General features: G+C 44.3%; 1 protein-coding gene across 4 annotated transcripts in view; it reads left to right on the top strand.

Moving 5' to 3' along the window:
- Positions 1–503: 503 nt before the first annotated feature.
- Positions 504–21,012, top strand: part of LYN (LYN proto-oncogene, Src family tyrosine kinase) — an 82,879-nt gene continuing 62,370 nt past the window's right edge. For 2 of the 4 annotated variants that reach the window (XM_036436946.2, XM_036436947.2), the window contains exon 1: positions 504–632. The gene's annotated coding sequence lies outside the window, so the exon portion shown is untranslated. Of the gene's footprint in view, positions 633–2,141; positions 2,160–21,012 lie in introns of those variants that run through there. The other 2 variants (XM_045581419.1, XM_045581421.1) reach the window with 2 other exon arrangements.

The following is a 21,012-nucleotide window of genomic DNA, read 5'->3' on the forward strand; positions in this document are numbered from 1 at the left end:
TTCCTAACCCCTTGGAGAGTAGTAGGCTGGAAGAGGAGGAAAGGAAACTCAAGAGGTTCTCGGACGCCAAGACGCCAGAGGGTCTCCCTGGAAAATCCTTCTGTCTCTCTACCAGGAGAGAGAACGCTGGGCCCGAGGCGGCGGCTTCGCTTCCCCAAGCTGCTCCGGGGGACACCAGGTCTCTCTGCTCGCAGAGCTCTGCGCGACGGCCACACCACAGATCCAGAGCTTGGGCAGAGGCCAGACGGTCACTTCCCCGCCCCCCGTGCAGTATGCAAATCCGAGCACCAGGAAGTCGCTGGGACCTCCCGGCCGAGCCCAGCGACAGTCAGTTCCTCTCCCGCCGCCGCGCCCGGCCGCCCACCGCTTGCTCCCGGCCGCCGGCGGCGCCTCTGGGCCCGAAGCGCTGCAGCTCCAGCCCGGGCGGCAGCGGGCAGGGGGGCCGCGCCTCGCCGGGCCCGAGCCCGAGCCCCTCGCCTCCGCGTAGATCGACCCCGCTCCCCGGCCCGCAGCCCCCTCTCCCCGCGGGCCCCGCCGGGCAGCCCCGTCGGGTCCCCCCCGCTCGGAGCTCAAGTCACCGTGGAGCGCCGCGGCCACCGCCCCCGCCGATCCGCAACTTCCACGGCGAGCTGGTGAGTCCCGGGCGGGAGCAGGGACCCTACGGCGGACGGACAGAGGGGGAGGGGGGATCCGGCTGTGCCACGGGAGGGAGTCCGAGGCGGCGTGGGGTCGACCCTGGACGTGGGGGTCGGTCGGTCGGCTCGGATCGCGGGAGCCTGGGGCTCCCTCCCTGGCCGCCCTGGCTGCAGGTCCCGCGGGCTGGGCACCCAGGTGACTTCAGTCTGTGGGTGACCGCCCCCCCCCCCCACGGGGTGGGGAGGGAGGGTGGGGAGGAGGCGGGCGCGGGCAGCTCCGCAGGTGTCCCCGCCGCAGGGCCAAGCAGAGGGGCGGTGGGAGGGGCGGGGGCGGGTGCCGGGGGGGCAGGGCCGGATGCCGTCCGGCTCCGGCTGAGCCCAGAGCGCAGCGGGGAAGCCCCTCTCGGCGCGCAGGAGACCGGGAGCGCGCGCGCTGCCGGATCCTGGCCGGGACCCCGTCGGGGACTCCTCAGGTTGCACAATCTGAGCTCCCCACCCCGCCCCTGGGCCCTTGATCCCAGAGGCAAGGGGTGGGGCTCGGCCCCAGGCGCTCTCCCGGGCCGCGGGCAGTTCCTGGGGAGCGTGGGCCGGAGCTTGACGTCGAGGGGATGCGGGGAGGCTGCGGGGCACCCTCCCGCCGAGCCAGGCGCCTCTCCGCCTGCAGAGCCCTGCAGAGCGACAGTCCCAGCCTCCGCCTCCAAGAGGAAACGAAAGTTATTTTTAGAATTCGGGGGTTGCCTTTCCTTCGCGGGGAGGGGGGGGAAGGGGCGGGGGGGGGGCGGAGTCGGGAGGGCCAGGGGGGTTTGTAAAACGTCAGCTCCCACTTCCCTGCGTGCGCTCTCTGGACCGACTGTGTCAGGATAATTGTGCATTTGCAATGTGCCTTCTAATGGCCCGCCCGGATGTTCGTGTGTGTGTGTGTGTGTGTGTGTGTGTGTGTGTGTGTGTGTGTCTTTTTTACCATCCAACTTTTTTACCATCTCAGCAACCCGAGTTGAATGCGGGCCTTGCAAGTTCCTAGCTTGGGCCCATGACTGAAATTACCTGTTTGGGTGAAATTCCTCATCTTTGGGAGACCATGTGTACCTCCTGAGCCGTTTATTGCTCATAAAGCCCCAAACACGTCCTAGGCATTTCATGAATGACGCTATTATTTATTGCAATTTATTCTGAACATAAAAACAAAAAACAAACAAACAAACAAAAAACCGAGGCTCCTGGTTCTTTGCAGTTTGATGGTTTTTGAATCTGTCCGTTTCAGCCACGTGGCCTTATTGCTCAGTCTGCTTAATTTACCAGAGGTTTGCTGTCCCAAAAGCAGGACCAGGAGTCTGGTTCACCCTAAGAGCTAGCCAGTAAGGATGTGTGGCTGACTTTTGATGTGTTGGCTGCCCCGAGCCGGCTGTAGGGATCTGGAGCGCAGGGGTGTCCTCTCTGTACTGGGACCACCCCGACCAGTGTGGAGGGGAGTAGGCACTGACTGCTCAGGCAGTGACTAAGCACTCAGAGCCCTTCCCCAGTAAGGTTAAGTTCTGCTGGAAACGGGTGGGATTCAGATAGTGCCCGGATTGAATTTGGTGGTCAGGATGTCTTAAAGCTTGAAGAAATTTGATCAACATGAGACTCATGGTAACTGGGCTTCTACGGAGGCCGAGTAGGGTCATCCTCTTTCTGAGGGAAGGGTGAAGGGCCCCGTGTAAGAGGAAACAGCAGCCAGGAAACCCGAGTTTGGGTCTCCAAGCCGTGATTTTGGATATGTTCCTTGGCTCCTTCATTCAGCCAGTATTTCCTTTATTACAGTAATCAGAGTTGGAGTATGACTTGGCCCCATGTGTCTAGTCTAATATTAGCAACTACAAGAAAGCTCCATTGACAGCAGCTTTATCTGTCTTGTCCGGAAACACAAGCCCTGGAGCCTGTCACATAGTTGAGATTGCAGATAGAGAAGAAGGAATAGAAGGCAGTCTGCTGGTCCTGCACCAGGCAGAAGGAATGGGGATTGGGTTCCCAAGGCATTAGAAGCCGACTGGCCCTCCGTCCTGGTTTCTAACCTGAGGATTTGAGGGACTTTTGGGATTGCTAAGTTATCCCCGTGCTGGAAAGCTCTACTCAGGACTGGGGATTCTGCTGCATTACCTGCACAGGGGGCTTGGTTTGCAGTCTAAGACAAAGCCTGCAAAAGTTGTTTGCCCAATCCCAAAAGACCAGACCCACTCTATCTTAGAGTCATCGGTGCTGGAAAGGTATGTGGAAAAGTTGTGATGTTGCTTGCCCCCTCTCCTTCCATGGCATTCTTTCAGCAGCAAAGCAATCCAGTGATTTTCAATGGTCTGCAAATCAATGATTTTCAAAGCCTTTTACAAAATTCCAAGATATTTGTATTCAGAAATCAATCACCAAAACATCTGAGTTGCAAGTTGATTCAAATGCATATATAGAGTTGTTGTTTAATCATTTTTAAACTGTATTATCCGTAAATCCATACTAATTTTAAATCTATATAAATAAGAAGACAGTGTTTACACATGCAGAACATGGAACATTGTTACAGCTCTCTCACTCTGCTGATATCAATGACCTCCATGTCCTCAGACATGGATAGTATTAATTGAAAGATCATCACCATCATTAATGGGAGCATTGATCAATGACATGCCAGTCCTCTCTCTTGGGTACTTCTTGGGCAATGAGGATGCCAAAATGGTTTCCTTACCCAGGCTTCTGAAGCCTTCTTGAGCTCTGAATTCATTTGACTCCCTCATGACCTTCCAAGCTTGGCAGGGACAGATATAGAAAAATAAGTTTGGTGACATGTTCAAGGTCACAGATCTGGTTAAGTGACACTGTTGGGCAGGGTAGGTATATTTTCTGGCTCCAACTTTAGGGCTTCTCCCCCTTTTTTTTACCTTTGGACCTGTAGTAGGTACTCATTTACCTAAAAGTAAAGAAATTATTTTATCATTTAATATACATGTTTATTTATTTTCTAAAATTCTTTTTTTAACAGAGGCATCTATTTTTCCTTAATATATGTATTTTTATTTCAGAGAGGAAGGGAGAGGGAGATAGAAACATTAATGAGGAGAGAGAATCATTGACTAACTTCCTCCTACAGAACTAGCCCTTCTGCCAGCACTGGGGATAGAGCCTGTAACCAGGGCATGTGCCCTGACCAGAATCTAACCATGACCTCCTGGTTCATAGGTTAACGCTTAACCACTGAGCCACACCAGCCTAATATACATTTTTAAAACAGCATCACAGGTAATTTTCTGCCATCACTTGGTAATTATCTCAACTACGTGACTAACCCCTCAGGACAAATGCACCAACTAGGGTTCTTAGCTGGAATGGAAAGCTGAGCTTCTGTGCTTTCCCCATGGCTTTCTGCTTGGAGAGGTCAAGGTGGCAGGGCAGTTCCACTGACTACCATCCGGTGCAGAAGCGCCCACATAGTAATACTTTGCAAAGGAATTCCCTCCAGTTTGTTCCCAATGAGCCTCCTTATGTGGTTGTTATACAGGGGTGGGCAAAAGTAGGTTTACAGTTGTTTATATGGAAAACAATACAACAATTAATAAATAATAATACAAGAACAAGCTGTTTTACATACTTATGTAAACTTGCTTTTGTCCACCCCTGTATCAGTGTGAGCGTCATCCAGGGTGAAGCTAATAAAGGAGATAGGGCCTATAAGATACACATTAAAACATGAACCCCACTTATTGAGCGCCTTCTATGAGCAAAATGATGTCCCAAGCCCATGCTCCAATAGACAGATAGACATTGCCTCCATCTTTTAAGATTGCAATGAAGACTAGGACATAGAAGAGGAAGTCGTGGTGTTTTTTTTTGGGGGGGGGGGGTTAGTTAGAAATATCGAAAGTTTTCTTACAGCTGCCTAGCTTCCTGACACTTAAATTCTAAAATGTTGAGTTCACTCTATCATCATTTCTAAAATTCCCTTTGAGTAAGTTCCCATCTGGCGGAGAAGCCCAAGTGTAGAAAATAATGTGGAAATCTGCCAATGGAGGAATTCGAGGTTTGGGAACAGGCCAGTTGAAAGTCTGGGACCTTCTTCTAGATATCTTTGGCTTAAGTTTAGCTGGAAGAGCTCTCTTGCAATGTAGAGTTGCAAGCTGACATAATTACTTGGGATGATGTGTTAAAAGGCTCGTCCACGCTGACCTGCAGGGCCCTCTAATGGCCTTTGTCCTTCATCCTTGTACTTTACTTTCCCCGAAGCACTGAATAGGCTGTCAACTTTCCTTCTTTGCCACCAACCTACTTCTCCAAAGTTGAATTGACATGATAGGAGTGGACCGCATAAGGGAAGAGATTTTCGGTTAGTCTCATTGTAGCTCTGTTCATTTTTCAGAACGCTAAGATATATATTGTAAATTCCATAAGGTTACACAAATAGGATACATTTTCAGAATCCATTTGAGAGGGTGTTTCTTAATGGTCTATGCTCTGGGAAGAAGGCCTCATTCCTGTAGCTCTGGGGGTCTTTGCCTCTTAAGGTTCATACTTTAAAGTCAGATAATGCTGGACTGTTGACACTCCCATCTTTCTGTGAACGTCTAAGATCACTCTCACTACTCTTTATTGACCATAATCCATGCCGATCGGAAGCTCTTTGCCGATTGGAAACTTCTCCCCAAGTCTCCTTTCTCTCTCTGTTGGCACACCAGGTAGCTGGGAGCTGTCATGACTGCTTTGGGCCCACTTTTCTGTGCTGGTGAGAGAGAACAGAGAGGTTGGACAGATGGGTCTGGATTCATTCTGTCTCCCCAACTAGAGCGAGGACATCTTTTTGGTGTTGGGCCTTTGGGTGCCTCCACTCTTCCTGTAAGTGTTAGCCCCCCCCCGGAGGGGAGGGGAATGGAGAAGCTTGTTTTAGAGCCACATGGGGAGAGGGAGGACCACTTCTGCTTTCCACTGGGAAGCCGTGTCACGGAGAGCAGAACTGCAGCGAGAGGCCTGAGAGAGGAGGCCCGAGGGAGGAGGCAGCGAGGAAGTGATACTTCCTCCTGCTTCGAGGGCGCCAGGCCTGTCATTTGCCTGCAGCCCCACCTTTCTTACCATCAGCCCTGCTTTTTCCGAAGGCTTCTTTCTGCCACCCTCTGCTCTGCTCATTCTCAGTTTGCCCTTGTGAAGGGGGCAGGCAGGGAGGGCAAGAGAGAAAAAGAATGAGTCTAGTCATCACTGTAGAGCCTTCTCTTGGCAAAGCCCATGATGGCCATGTTTGAGTGTTCACCAACAGAAGAATGTACATTTTGAAATTCCCCATCATGGAAACCATTGTGAAACTCCTGAGTAGATGTTTTGAAATCCTTTAGCGTATAGGCAACCTAGTAATTTCACAATCCTAACTACAATGGTTGGGGGCTGTCTTTAATATTACTTAAGCTATAAACCTGTGGTTAAATATTTTTGGGACTGAGCAGTGGCTTTCAGAGTCTTTGACCACAAGCCAAATTCCAAAAACATATTTGACCTTGTGCTCAAATGCACATTTTTCTGTATGAAAAAAAAGAAAAAAAAGAAAAAAGAAGAAGAAGAAAAAAAAGAAGCTTGGTGGAAGAGCCACTCCTTCAGGTTATGGGATCAGAACAGTCCTTTTGAGACCAGCTTGTGAGATCTGTCAGAATTGAAAGCATACAGAGGCAGGCCCAGCCATTCCACAAGCTCCAGTCCAAGAGGAAGTTCATTAAACAAATACAAATTAAGACACATCTCTACAATGGTGTACCTTGTAGCTATCTTAAAATCGTATTAAATTACACTTACTAATGTGAGAGATATTTTTTGAAAGCTGAACCCAAACTGTTAAGTAATGTATAATACCATTTCTGAAATGAAATATTTACACGTAGGACACAATTTGTAAGCTATGTGTATCACTAATTTTTATATGAAAGTTTTAATAGTGATTATTTCTGAGGGATGGGCAAGTGCTGACTTTTTTTCTTAGGTACATTTTTTTTTTTTTAATAGAAATGAATGTTACTTACTTGACTTTAAAACAGCAGTATAATGAGCAATGATGTGGAGCCATTGTGACTGCAGAAGAAATGTAGGTGCCATCAGTAAACTTTGGAGTAAAAGTGGTTGTGGTGACATTTGTGTGGGTAAAGTTGTAAGCAGACGGCCTCTGGAGGATGTAAGGCGCTATGTGTATTGAAAATAAAGGTATTTTCTTTCTTCTTAATCTTTTAAAAAAAGTTGGTTTTAGAGAGAGAGGAAGAGAGAGAGGAACATCGATTTGTTCCACTCATTTATGCATTAATTGTCTGCATGCCCTGACTGGGGATGGAACCTGCATACCAGGAGGACACTAACCAATTCAGCTAACTGGCCAAAATTTATAGAGATATTTTCTTTAAAAAAAAAAAACTAAAAAAAAAACAGTCCACTTCTGGTATTTAGTTGGAGCAGGTATCAGACCAGAGAACTCGGTCTGGCCATGTGGTCAGAAGGTGTGACGGACCCTTGTTCAAGGCAATGGAGGATCCTTGTCCAGAACTAAATTTTGGATTTTGTCATATAAACAGTAGGGAATCATTGGAGCCTTTTAGTGGGAAGCCTATTTTTCTATCACAATCAGCTTCTTGCCTAGACTTCTCCATCACCGGGTATTTATGATGGTGATAAATCATGAGGAGACAGACAGTGAGCGTCACTTACTGCTTCGAATAGGTGGATGATTAACTGAGGAAGCCACAGGGACTTCCACAGAGATTAGCATGAGGAACTTGATAAGTATCCTAAGCGGTGTTGATCTTGCCCAAACATTTATCTGTATCTTTTTGATGATGGCAACACTATTGAAGAAATAAGCCATTTGGAGTTGAGGGCTAAGTTTCTGTAGGGTTAGTATTTTCCTCTTTATCTTGAAGGAGATTATGTTGTAAAGCAGCAGCTTACTGTTGTGTTGGAATTGTGCCTTTGCTATATAAAAATAGTTCATTAAAAGCATACCATAATTAGTAGTGGCAATATTTGGTCAAAATGACATAATTTTCAATTATGCAGATAATTACTTTGTGTGATCAGATTTAGCATACTTAATATCTACTGTATTTGATGTCTATTATTACTACTTAATAATATTAATAAATCAATTGTTAACATTATTAATAAGAGTAATACATGAATAACCAGTGCTGATTATTAATTTTTAAATTTGAGAGGAGATAATATAATACAGTGGGGAAAGTATGGGTCTGAGTTCCTTCCGAGACACGAGTGCTTGTGACTTTAGTTACTTATTCTCACCATTTATCTATATATTTAAAAAGCCAGGGACTAGAATGCTGTAATGACTGGAATATCCAGTCACTATGACACCCACTCTGGCCAGAGAACTGGCCTGATTGAGGGTGGGGAGGGGCTGCAGGAGGTTGGCTGGTCAGCCCCACCCCCGGTTGGCTCTCCCACCCCATCAAGAGAGCGGTGGCTGGCCAACCTCCTGCACCTGGCCCCACCCGTGACAGGCCCCCCAAACCAATCCGAGGTAGGGTGGCCAACCAACCACCCACAGCCCCTCCTCCTGGTCGCTGGCCCCTGATCGGCCCCCCACCCACTTTGGGGGCAGGACTGGCCTACTGCCCACAGTCCCTCCTCCTGACTGGCCCCATCCCGATTAGCCCCTAGCCCCTCCCCCTATCCAACTCTACCCTGTTTGCGCCCCCCCCCCCCTTTCAATCAGGGGCAAGGCTAGCGGCTTTGATGATTAACTGAAGAACCCACAGGGACTTCCACAGAGATTAACCTGAGGAACTTGATAAATTCCAGCCCAGCCTTGATGGGGCCCCGATTGGGGCAGGCCGGCCAGCGAGTCTCCTCTAACTGACAGGCCCGGCCCTGATCTGCCCCAATCAGGATCGGGCTGGCTGGACCCCATCTGTGCATGAATTCGTGCACAGGGCCTCTAGGTTTATTTATAAAATGACTAGAGGCTCGATATACCCAATTTTTGCAAGGGGTTCGGCTCTCAAAGCCTCACAGCCCTGCCCACAGATCATTATGGAAGGTCGTTACAGAAGGTCATTCTGCCACCTGGTCTAATGAGCATATTAGCTCTTTATTATATAGGAAGATAACAATATCTACTCCTCAGGTTATATATCCAAAGCTAATATATAACCTCGTAATATTTTTCCTGGAACACTGTAGACACATAACAAAAGGGTCCTGTTTTTACTACTAGACTGTGGGCTTCCCTCTTAGAGGGGAGAAATTCTGTTAATTCCTTCCATCAACAAACATACAGTTGACCCTTGAACAACACAGATTTGAATGGCCTGAATGTACTTATTTGGGGATTGATAATATTGGGGTTTTTTGTTGTTGTTGTTGTTGTTTTAAATATATATTTTATTGATTTTGTACAGAGAGGAAGGGAGAGAGATAGAGAGCTAGAAACATCGATGAGAGAGAGTCATCGATCAGCTGCCTCTTGCACACTCCCTACTGGGTATATGCCCGCAACCAAGGTACATGACCTTGACCGGAATTGAACCTAGGACCTTTCAGTCCCCAAGCTGACACTCTATCCATTGAGCCAAACCGGTTTCGGTGGATTGATAGTATTGTTGAACTGCAGTTAGGAATCTGGGGATAGGGAAGGCCAACTGTATGCATTGTTCTGTGTCATGTTATATAAGGGACTTGAGCATCCTTCAGGAGTCCTGGAACCAGTCCCTCACAGATACTAACAGTGGTGATTGCAGTTAAATTTTGGAGGAGACAAAACTCATATGCAGATTTCCAAATGCATAGAGGTTGGCACTCCCTATCCCCAGCATTGTTTAAGGGTCAATTGGAGTAAGTAAAATGTTTATAAAATGAAGTAGTCAGGGAAAAGTTCAGAGTCTGGTGGGGGAGTCAATCATAAACCATCCTACTTACCACAGTGCTTGTTTGCTAGAGGCTCAGGCATCTGGTCAGTTGAACTTCTGATCTGCTTACAAGATACTGGAAATTGCCAGAGGTTACAGGGATCAACAGGATGGTCTCTGCATCCAAAGGTGCTGGAAATAGTGGGGGTATGGAGACATAAACATGGTCTTCAGAGTGTGACCGATGCTGTCCTACAGTACAAAGTGCTCTGCCAGCAGAAGGAAGGGCTGGTGGCCATCGTGAGGAGAAGATGCTGGAGCAGGGTCTGGTAGGGGGAGAAGGAATTCTCCCGCTGGAGGCCTTAAGGGAAAATGCAAAGGTTGTGAAAGAGCCCAGGGATTCCAGAAAGACGTGGGTTCCCCTGGCCTGGGTGACAGGGATGGACTTCATCCTTAAATAATGAGAGTCTTCATCATATGGAGAGTGACAGACAAATGTGGAAATGGCTGCCATCCCTGGCTTCAAATTAATGTTGTCTTATGGGAAGGCGACCCTGCTAGTGGTTCTCAACCTGTGGGTCGAGACGCACAGGTTGTGAAGCGCTGCTGTAGAACCAATACATCGGAAAAGACAGATATTTACATTACATTCATAACAGTAGCAAAATTACAGTTATGAAGTAGCAACGAAAATAATTTTATGGTTGGGGGTCACCACAACATGAGGAACTGTATTAAAGGGTCGTGGCATTAGAAAGGTTGAGAACCGCTGCTCTAGTCACACAGTTGGCATGGCATTAATGTTGGCAATTGGGCTTCTGAAACCGTAATTTATTTTTACATGTGTATTGTGTGTGAGGCTTTGTAGTGAGTGCTTGGGAAGAAACATAAACATTGCTAAGTATGAGGTTCCTTCCCTACAAGAGTTCATTGTACTCTAATCTCTCTGGGCTGTGCACAGACCAGAAGGCTGACAAATTAATGTGCTGTGGTTGTGGGCGGGACAATACTTTTGTGCTCAGGAGAACCCTGGGGCACCTGAATCAGTGCATAGAAACCATTTCCGGTGAGGACGGAGCAGTGTGTGGGGTGGTAAGAGCACAGGAAATGGAGTTAATCACATTTGAGCCAAATTCCATGTCTGTCCCAACCTAGCCAAGGGGTAAACTTCAAATGCTGGATGTGAGGATTCCATGGTGCAATGTGCAATGTGCAATGGATTCAGAGCTGGACACACAAGAGGCAGATGGCTAGTGGTAGTCATTGTTATTGTTATTGTTATTATCAAAAGAAAGTTGCTTTGGGTCGCTACTGTCAAACAAAACCAAACAGCCACCCAAACAAAAGCAGAAAGTAAGTGTTGACGAGGTGTGGAGAAACAAACCCTTGTGCACTGCTAGTGAGAAAGTAAAATGGTACAGCTGTTACGGAAAATGGTATGGCAGTTCCTCAAAACAGCAAAGTTAAATATGGCCCTCGGTCGAGGTGGCTTAGTTGATTGGCGGCATCCCACACACCAAGAGGTCACCAGTTCTTGGTTGGGGCACAAGCCCGGGTTTCGGGCTCAATCTTTAGTAGGGGCCGTGCAGGAGGCAGCTGATTGATGCTTCTCTCTCCCTTTCCCTTTCTCTATCTCTAAAATCAATAAAGACATATATTTTTTAAAACTAACGTAGAATTACCATATGATCCAGCAATTCCATTCCTGGATATATACCCCAAAGAATTGAAAGCAGCATCTCAGAGAAACATTTACATACTGATGTTCATAGCAGTGTTATTCACATTAGCAAAGGGATAGAAGCAATTCAAGTTTCTCTCAATGGATGAATGGATAAAATATGGTGTGTACATACAATGGGATAATATTCAGCCTTAACAAGAAGATTTTGACCTATGCCAAAACATGAATGAACTTGGAGAACAGTATGTTAAGAGAAATAAGCCAGCCACAAAAGGACAAATACTGGATGCATGTCCTTACATGAGGTACTCAGAGTAGTCAGATTCAGAGGGACAGAAAGGACAATGGTAGTTGTCAGAAACTGGAGGAGGGGAAAATGGAATTATTCTTTAATGGGTCTAGACTTTTAGTTTTATGAGAGGAAAAGCGTTCTGGAGGTGGGTGGTGATGATGGTTGTACCAGAATATGAGTGCCCTAGTGCCACTGAATTGCACACTTAATGGTTTAGATCTAAATTGATATGCTTTTTTAAATCACAATTTAAAATTGATTTTTTTTAAAGTTGCTCGATAAGCAGACATGTGTACAAGTAGGTGAGAGTGGTCTAGAGGATATTTTATTAAGTTTGATAAATTCCCCTTATTCTGACCTGGGGATTAGCCCATCAGGCTGACTGGTGTTCACTTTTTGGAGGCATGGGGTCTTTATTTAACTGTATCATTTACTTCAGGGCCACGTGGATTGATGGCTGACAAGATATGGAAATGCCTGTGGTGTGTGTGAGAGACAGTGAGATCACTGAGAATGTTAAGGGAGAGATTTGAGGATTAGAGAACAAGGAGGAGCTTTCTGACCATCAGCGCTGGCTCAAGTATGAAGGGGTCTTTCTCCTCCTTCTCTGTCATTAGAAGTTTGTGAGCACTGTCTAAGTGAATCTCTTACAGGACATTTTAGAAAAAGTTGAACTCAATGGCCCTAAAAGATGCTTTCTGACTTGACAATTCTGTTATTTCTAGCCATGGATACTCACTGATTCTAAATGATGGAATAGGAAAGACTATTTTTTTGATGGAGTTAAAGGGGAGTTTTTAAAGAGTTTCCCCAATACTGGTGCTTTTTCCTTTAATATAAGTATAACATACAAATGGCTAATGACAGAAAACAGACAAGTCTAACTCAAAGCAAATCATCATGTAACACCCCCAGATCATAAAGCAGAATGGTGCTCACACCCACTGCCCCCCTGGGCACCCCCGAACACTCTCTCTCCTCAAAGGCTCCTACCCTCCTGCTCCTGGCTTTAGCTTAGTTTCCAGGGTTGGCGTTGTAATAAGAAAGTGTAAGAGATTGAAAAGCGGCACAAAGCAGTTTGGTTTGGCAGAGAAGCAGGTTTTCAAGCTGTGGGTTTGGCTGGCCCAGGCATCTCTGTGTGTTGAATTACTGAGATGCAGGCAGAGCCCAGGTCCTTGTCCTGTTCTATTCAGCTGCCCAGATTCTCACAGGTGAGCTTGATCAGAGCCTTACTCAAACAGCTTTCATTCAGCCATTAGGTAATACAATCAGACGGCAGTAGCCATCTATAGCTTGTTTTTTTGTTTTTTTTTTACCCATCTCTGCATAGCTAAGTATGTTTATAAATGCACATTTATAAATGCGGGTGTGATAGGGCAGTTTCCAGGGGCCCACATGTAATCAAACATCCTGCTGCAGAACACAGAGCCGGTCTGTGCACAGACATTGGAAGTACTGACTGGCTTTGTGCATTCAGTCATGCTTTTCCTCAGTCAAGGAGGACTCCCTTTTCCGATGTGAAGGAACACAGCATCTTTATTACCGACTGTTTGCTCTGTCTCGTGTAGTTTTGACATTTATTTTTGTTGGGGGTGAGAGAGAGAGCCATGGTTTGACCTGTGGGATTTATGAATCCATGAAGTAATACTTCATTTATTCATCATTCAGAAAATATTTCTTGGATCCTCACTGGTCCATGAATATGCATGAGTAGGGCTTGCAGTCACATTCATTAGCTCTCAATAGCAGAATTGTCCCGTATATACTCAGGAAGTTAAAATATTTGAAAAACTAAAATGAGGAGTAGACATTTCTATTTCACAGGCAGTGAGAAGAGCACACTCAGGCAGCAGAGTACCGAGGTGTTTCTTCCTGTGAAAAGGTCGAAATTGTGATCAGATCAAGGTCGGGAATAACCAGGAGGCAGTGACTGCCCGCAGGCCCACTGCATTTTCCCCAGACCACAGTTTTTGATGCTTGGCATCCCTACAGTTTCACTGATTTGAACAAGGATTGAGTCCGGGGAATGGAGGGAGGAATGGATTAGACCAAGGACCAGAGCAGAGTAATTTTCCCATGAAGATGTGCATGCCTCAGCTGAGAATACGAAAAGAGAAGATGGGAAACAACTTAGCTGGGTTCCTTCCTTATCCTGCTGCAGAGCGTAGGGTGTGCAACAGAAACAGTAGCATGGCTTGTAAGAAGCACGTGGCTCCGGATGAACCCTGGAGTGTCTGAGAGCAGTGTAATGCATGGTCACTAATGAAGGGTCAGGCTTTAAGCCATACTAGTCTTGGGATCTAAGGGAGAAGGGGGGGCGACGCAGGGGAGAGGAGAGAAGAGAGGGGGCATTAGGTGAAGTTCTTTAAGCTCATCTGGCCACATTTTCCTAATCCATAAGACAGTAATAATAATGGGCCGGACTCATTGTTGCAAAGATTAAGTGAGGTCATATCCCCGAGAGCTCTTGGAGAAATCTCACTCAAGACACACTTTGGACTATGTTTTGGGTTCAACTTTAGTACCTTTTGCCTTTTCTTGCTATGGAGGTTCCCTGCCTCCTTCTGCATTCTTGGTAGGTACCCCTGGATTGTTTTGATTGGATTCATTCATACCTCACCCCAAGTCCTGGGTGACACTTGAGTCTTGGTGTACACCTGAGGAAGATTCATTCTTTATAAAATGTTGCAGAAGGCAAAGGGAATATATTTTCTTTTCTTTTTTTTAAATATATTTCATTGATTTTTTACAGAGAGGAAGGGAGAGGGATAGAGAGTCAGAAACATCGATCAAGTGTCTCCTGCACACCTCCCCCTGGGGATGTGCCCGCAACCAAGGTACATGCCCTTGACCAGAATCGAACCTTCAGTTTGCAGGGCGACTCTCTATCCACTGGTCAGCCAAACTGGTCAGAGCGTAAATATATTTTCTTTTATTAGTAGGCAATCCTTAAGCATGGTAAGTTGAAGCAATTAAGAAAAAAAGTAGTTTTATAGATGGAGAAACAGTGAATAAAACCTTGCCTAATTTGGTAGAACTGTGTCCGCAGGTTCCTTCACTCCAGGTAAATATTCCCTCTCCCCGTTACCCCCCCCCCCCCCCCCCCCCTCAGGGAAATAACTGCAGTCTGCTTTACTGGATGGAGAGCCATGCACACACTGGAGAGCTCATTTTCTGCAGGCTTCACATGCACGTGTTTCCTCTGGTTGACCGCACAGCAAACCTGGCCAATTTTCTCCTGACAAGGAGATGAGGAGCAAACATTAGTACATTAGAGTTTTGATTCGTGTGACTCTTATCATGCCACATAAGTGACAATTCAGGTTAGCGATTCAGGAAAGTAGCGTTTTCACTATTCTATCTTAGATAGTACTCTCCCACCTCTTTTGTATAATAATAAATGATACTGTGCTTAAGGTCTTACTGAGTTAAAAACACCTTGAAATCAGGAACTAGCTTTTCAGATGCTGAGCGCACCTCTAACTTCACCTGTGGTGCTTACAAGGGCCTTGACTGCACCCTGTGTTCTAACAACAGTCCAACTGGTGGTCTCCACAGTCTCTCTCTCGTATTGGCTTCCTCTACCTTGGTTTCTCCCCTAGTTTAATGGAAAACCTACTGCTTAACATGTACCCCAAACTATTTTAAAATCCTTTTAGTATATGGATGTAGCACTCTAGACCATCAGAATAACTTTTTAAGATTAGTAAACAGTTGTTTCTTATAAAAAGAGTAACAAAAACAAATTAAAGTAGATTTGATTTTAGGAAATAACTTTTTTGTATATATATATATATTTCTATAATTTTAAATAGATATGTAGATGCATTTAACTGCCATCATAATAAAGATGTAGAACAATTCTATTTCCCCCTCAAAAAAAAAAAACTCCCTACCTTCTGACAACCACAGATCTGTTTTCTGTCCCTTTGGTTTTGCCTTTTCCAGAATGTAATATAAATAGAAATCATACTGTATGTGATCTTTTTTACAATATGGCTTTATTGAGATATAATTCACATATCATAATTCACTCATCTCAGGTACACAAGTCAGTGGATTTTAATACATTCACAAAGTTGTGCAGCATTACAGTCAATTTGAGAACATTTTATCACTCCAAAGAGAAATGCCGTACCCATCAGCAGTCATTCCCCATATCTCCCCACCCCCCACATCCTCCTTGCCCTGGGCAGCCACTAATCTACTTCCTATCTATAGATTCCAGGCAACTGTTTTTGACCATATTTTGTGCAGGGCTTTTGATGTTTCCCGAACCGAACAGTTTCCAGTTTTACTAATTTAACTTTGCAGGTGAGGTGTAGCTTATAATGCAATTTCTATAAAGCTTAATATTGTTGGAAGTGAGGTCTTTATTGTGTCTTTTATCAAGGAGGATGCTCAGAATCATTATTTTCTTTTAGATCTTATACTTAAAAACAAAACAAAAAGATGGAGCCTTGGAATCTTCCCCACACTGATATATCCTATGCTGTTAGCATTTCACTTTATGCTGGTCTTAACCCTCTCACCCCCTATGTAATAATTCATGTTGTTTGCACAAAGGGTGACAAATAAGCCTGGTAGTTTGAGGGGAAGATAATAAAGTTGCAAAGAAGAAGAAAACACACACACACACACACACACACACACACACACACCCCGAATTAAAGGTCCTCTCCATGAGAATCTTCCAGAATGGTAAAGGGCAGAGTTAGTCATACTGGAATGGAAGTTATTTGGGAGGGAATCCTAGAAAGCTGAGTTTTCAATTTTGTGGGTACACTGTGGGCATTTTTGTCCTGCTGCAGTCTGCTGTCCAGCCCCCTGGTGTCTGGAGTGATGGCGGTGCTCTGGATTCCTGGGGTTACCTTGAGGAGTGTTCTCTTTGAACCCCAGCTCCCTCACCTAGAGAATGGACAGGCTCATAGCTTCTTGTAGGCTTTCCCAAGCATCCGGTGAAATACGATCGTTTGAGCCAGTACTTCTTAGTAAATTTGTTCTTTGTGAGAGGCACTGTCGTGTAGGGATGATGGACAGAGAGACCTGGTCATGTGACCTGGCTCCACATTTGGAGGTATGCATTCCCACTGTTGGGGATATAATCTGAAATAAGTCACTTAACTTCTCCTAGTCTCCCTGCGGCCTTCTCTTACGTGACAATGAATAAAAGAAGGTCTTTTGAAGTGTAGCTGTGATTATTTATGTGGATGTACTTGAAACATAATAGAGGCTTAACAAATATTTAGTATTTGCTTTTCTCTTTGCTAAAGTAATCATTTGGGGGTCACTGTGGTCTTTAGGGAACTTAATCTGTGCAAGATATGGAAATTTCTGAAAAGATTGTGATGGTCTGAACTACGATGCACATTTGGACTTTATCCAGCACTGCGTTTTGAAATCCTTGTTGAAGCTTAGAAGCACAGTGTGTTGCTAACAGGGGAAAATGTTTGGTGAACGATGGACAAGGGAGAAACCCACCCCAGGAGGACTTAAGTTTTCCATGCGTGGTCTCCTTGGGGAGCTAACGGAGCTTCCTGGCCCCATGGGCCTCAAATCCAGACGGTCTTACTGGAGACTAGCTAATGGTGAGCCATGGATCCAATCCGAAGTAGTTTTCTTTGGACTAAAGACTGATGGAGGAGGGCCAAGGAGAAAAGGGAGCAGGGAGTAATTAGTTTTGGCACGGAAGGGAGAGCTATTTTCTTTCTTAATGGAGGAATTTTATAATGATGCCACCACGGCTATTATGTGTTTCCCTTTTATATCAGGCAATAATTTACTTTTCATAGAAAGTATAATAAAAAATAGCAATCATTTATTGACTGTGACCTTCATTAGGTGACCAATTCCTTGAAATATAATTCACATATCAGATAATTCTCTCTTTTCGGGTATATAAGTCAGTGGTTGTTAGTACATTCGCAGAGTTGTGCAGCCATCAAAGTAAATTTGAGAGCATTTTCATCATCACTCCAAAAAGAAATGCTGTGAATATACTAAAAGCCACAAGGATGTATTATTGACATTCTTGTTATTAATAAAGGAAACCAGGACTCGGATAGTAAATAAGTTTGCTCCTTTAGCTACTAAGTACATGGAATCTAAGGCAGCTCGACTCTCAAGCTGATGTGTTTTATTTAACTTCAAAAGATCATTTAAAAAAAAATCATGGTTATAATACGTGCAGGGTAGAGTTCTTGACTTTAGTTTATCAAGCTGATGTTATACATTAACTTAAATGTAAACACAGGACAATATGATTGTTCCTGGGAGAGTATTAATAAATATGGTGCAGCAAACATTTATTAAGCTTACATGTGTATCATTCATTATTCTAAAGGCTTGCTAAGCTTTTGCTCATTTAATGCTCACAAGAACCTTATGAAATTGGTACAGTTATCATCTCTGTTTTACAGATAAATAAAGGTTAATTGACTTGCCCAATGACATGCCGCTCTCTCCTTCCTTCCTTCCCTCCCTTCCTTCCTTTCTCTGTAAAATCAGCGAATTTATCCTCTGCTGAGAATTAAGGGGTAAAAAAACAACAACACACCAACAAAACAAAAAGGACTAATAGTAACCTTTTGATATCTCTTTACCTTATCATTACTGCTACAAGATCTTGAACTTTGAAAGATTAAGATTATAAGTAACACATCAGCAATGGTAAAGTGTAGGACAACAGGCAAAGAACGTACAGACTGGCTGAGTTGCAGGGCTATCTTCAGCTCACTCCCCCTCGCTTTTCCTTGGCATTTGCAGCAATGCGTTTAGATGCCTGAGGTAAACCAGCTGAACTCCCAGGAAGCAGTGTGAAAAGGCCATTGCCTTTTGCTCAGTACTGGGCACTCCATGACTGGAGTCTCCATAGGTTCTTTCCATTTCTGAATGATAGTTTTCTAAAAAGAAGTGAAAAGAAAGACGGATAAGATTTCAACTTTCCCTTTAAGAAGGAAAATGTAGTAGGATGGCCTCTACTTCCTTTCACTCCTGGAGTGTCAGGTGACTAAACAAAACCCCAGTTTTCTCTGACCTTGACCAAGTCAATGTAAGTGGAGGTGTTTCGACATTGACTTGAACATAAAAGGAGCTGTTTAATGCCAGTGCCAGCCCTTGCTCTCATTTGGGGGCTCATGCAGGGTCCTTTTTGTACACCTCGTGGCCTAACTGGATCCGCTTCCGGTGATCTTCCTGGACTAATTTTCCCCAAATAAGGCAGTTTAAGGCTTGGCTTCAGGCAGAGGTGCTATGTCACTGTTGCTTTCAGTGGGGCTGGGGGTAAAGCTAGGGAATCTTGTATCAAAAGTCTTTGTCTTTTCAGAAGGAACATGGAGGGATGCACTTAAATAAATCCCGTTGACAGTTTGGGCCTTTTGCTGGGCCAGTAAGAACCACTGCCCATTCTAGACTGACCACTGGAGATCTTTGCAAGGCTGAGCTGGATGCAGCAAGGAGAGAAGTTCCAGCTGAATAGCTTGTGCTAAGTCATTACCTATCCCAGGGCCAAAATTATCAACTTAAAAAATAGCTTGCTATATTTGGTCAAACGTTTATTTATTTATTTATTTATTTATTTATTTATTTAGGTCAAACATTTAATTAACTAACCCCTAATGCCTTGGCAGGGCCAGACCAAATGATCTCTCCGGCTATACTGCACAAGGGCCTGAGGTTCCCCACCCCTAACCTAGTTGCACTTCCTGGCTCAACCAAAAATAAACAGGTGAGAAGAACCTACGCCAGATGGGGCATTCGGACTGTGATTTAGGTTAATGTGCTACCCCAGGAAGTGACAAATTCATTGCTGCATAGACACAGGAAAGAATCTGGCAGTTAGAGAGCCAACCGAGTCAGAGATGATGTATCATCATTAAAAAAAAATCTCTCTATGGCAGGTCCTCCAGTAACATCCTTTCATCATAACATTGATTTAATAATAGTAATAATAATAATAATAATAATAATAAACATTGATTCTGGGCCAGGGCCACTGTCTGTGTGATGCATGCACATTCTCCCCATGCCTGTGTGGGTTTTCTCCAGGTTTCCCGATTTCCTCCCACATCCCAAAGATGTGCGCATGAGGTGAATCTGGGTGACCACATTGTCCCCATCTGAGTGAGTGTGGGTGTGAGTGGCCCTGTGAGGGAAGGCGTCCTGTCCTGCCTTGCTCCCCGAGCTGCTGGGATTGGCTGCAGGCACTGGGACCCTGAATTGGAACCATTTTATTATTATTATTACTTGTTCCTATTCATCTCTCTTAAATGTATGTGTAGCTCAAGTTTATATGAGTGTCTAACATTAGAAGTGTTTGGGGACTTTATTTAGAAGTTTGTGGTGTTTTTATAACCAGAAATAGGCTGTAGGAACTTAACTCTTGACTAGATCAATCAGCCTAGGGTAAAATTAGTTTCGTTATATGTCATCTCGCCTCAAGTCGCAGTTTCCAAGACCTATTAATGATGTTAAGTGAGGACTTACTGATTTATATGACTAGGATGGTGTCTTCACAGTAGAGCAAATAGAAGAGAGAAGCCCCCTTTTTTTAAAGATATTTATTTCAAGAACCAAGTGAGCTGGTGGGGAATAATGAAAATTATTTAGGCTTTTGTATGCAAGATGCAGAGTAACATTAGAAAAGATAAACTAAACCTCAGCTCAAGAGAAGAAGAATGAACTGAATTACTTCTAATGTATTGAGTACCCACATTTCATGAAAAGAACAGGTTGGAAATTTTCTTCTGTTCCAAGTTTACCTTTAAGATCAGGGGATAAGTAGTCTAGGGAGCTGTTTTTCACTGCACTTTTTATTTCTCTGTTAATAGAAATTCCAGTCTGAATACATTGGGATTCATTGAGACCTTCCCATTTGAAAGTGATTTGTTCTCTACTTATGATTAGTCTGCCTATTGTTTGTTTATCTAGAATTTAGGGTTTTGCCCTTTATGAAGATCTTGAGGTTTTTAACATGAAGTAGCATTGTTTTATCAATCATAAAAATATTTATTCTCTGAAAGGTGGCTATAAATAATAAGGTGGAATGTTTCTTGAAATAAAGGAAAAATAATAATGCTATAATTGATAAAACTGAGGTAAGTATGAAGTGAATAATGTTTTTCATAAAATATATCTCAAAGTTAATAATTTGTAAATATTACTGTTTTCTTTATGTCTATAGTGTAACCAAATTCAGGATTAGATAATTTCTAATTTTGTCTATCAGATTTTAGAACAAATGATTTAGAAAAGATAACATTTACAGAAGCAAAAATTTGATATGAAAGTTGACTTCTGAAACGTAGCCCATGGAAAAGAAAGGAGTATGCAATAGGAAACCGGGAAGCACCATAGTTCCATCATAACTCATCATTCAGTATTGTTTTCTCCTTTTTACATACAACAGGTTGACTAATATGCTCAGAAATGGGGCATCTCTTTCATCAGAGAGCTGGGATGGTGAGGTCTTTCCTGCAAACTCTAGACAAATGAGATTGAGCTGCTCTTTCACCATCTGTTATAATTCCTTATCAGGATTGGTTGTGAAAGAGTATG

The sequence above is a fragment of the Pipistrellus kuhlii genome, unplaced genomic scaffold (assembly GCF_014108245.1).
Source record: "Pipistrellus kuhlii isolate mPipKuh1 unplaced genomic scaffold, mPipKuh1.p scaffold_m20_p_14, whole genome shotgun sequence".
NCBI classification, from domain to species: domain Eukaryota; kingdom Metazoa; phylum Chordata; class Mammalia; order Chiroptera; family Vespertilionidae; genus Pipistrellus; species Pipistrellus kuhlii.